Source organism: Rhagoletis zephyria, unplaced genomic scaffold (assembly GCF_001687245.7).
Source record: "Rhagoletis zephyria isolate East Lansing unplaced genomic scaffold, Rhagoletis_zephyria_1.1 Rzeph_scaffold_84140, whole genome shotgun sequence".
Taxonomy (NCBI): Eukaryota; Metazoa; Arthropoda; class Insecta; order Diptera; family Tephritidae; genus Rhagoletis; species Rhagoletis zephyria.
In genome coordinates, this window is record NW_016241188.1 from 1 (window position 1) to 1,041 (window position 1,041).

Here is a 1,041-nt window from a genome sequence, read left to right on the forward strand (position 1 = left end):
AGAAAAGTGGTAACTCAGGCGGAGTATCGAGTGACAGTCCCTGCAGTTGGCAATGAATGCTCCAAGCGGCAATTTTACCATCGTTTACAGACTCAACTGTGGTATTAGCTTGCCCACCCAAATCGCCACCACAAAAAACTTGCGGTATGCTAGTTTGTAAAGTCTTTGGATTCACTTTGGGTAGGTTCCACTGATCGAGTTCAACTGGTTTAATGGCCTCAATGATTTCTGTGTCATTCAAGCCAGAGCCGAAGGCTGAAATGATAAAGTCAGCCTTAAGGGTTGTAGGTTGGTCTCTATCTACAATTAGTTGGCCGCTGCCATCGATTTCGGTACGGAAGAACTCCATCGCACGTATCTGTAGGAAGAAAGCAAAAACAAAAAAAATATATTCCCNAATGGTAGAAACTCGCACCATTCTTCGCGCGCCAACTCCACCTCTTCGGGCACGGCGCGCATGCCGGTAGTGCCCCGACGGAAGATGACAAAAACGCGTTTGGCACCACAACGCCAAGCGGAAGTGGCGCAATCGAAGGCGGTATCACCAGCGCCCAAAACGATAACATTACCACTCAGCGAGGGCAGAGGTTGGCTGGCCTTACATGCACATAACCCGGGCTTTGAACCAGCCGATACGATAGGCAAGAAATTTTTAGATGTATAAAAGCCCATAGACTCATTTAAACCAGCAAAAACCGGATCCACGTTTGGTTCTGGCAAACCGATGCCCAGAAATAGGGCGTCGTGACCAGTTGAAAGCAAATCCTGCAATTGAAGGCGCACACAAATGAAGTCTTTTTTTGAATTACACGCATTAGAGTAGACTCACGTTAACAGTCAAATCCTTAGTCGACAGACTGCGGTTCAACTCAAATTTCACACCCAAATCCTCAACTAATTGAATCTCAAAATTAACAACATCAACAGGTAAGCGATATTGTGGAATCTCAGATGAACTCAAGCCGCCCAAGAAAGATCGTTTCTCATAAATTGTTATGTCCTTATAGCCCAAGCGTGCTAGGAAAGTGGCGCAAGAAAGTG

The 1,041-nt window shown here is 46.1% G+C and overlaps 1 pseudogene; it reads right to left on the reverse strand.

Moving 5' to 3' along the window:
- Positions 1–3: 3 nt before the first annotated feature.
- Positions 4–1,036, reverse strand: LOC108357772 (dihydropyrimidine dehydrogenase [NADP(+)] pseudogene; annotated as a pseudogene).
- Positions 1,037–1,041: the final 5 nt, after the last annotated feature.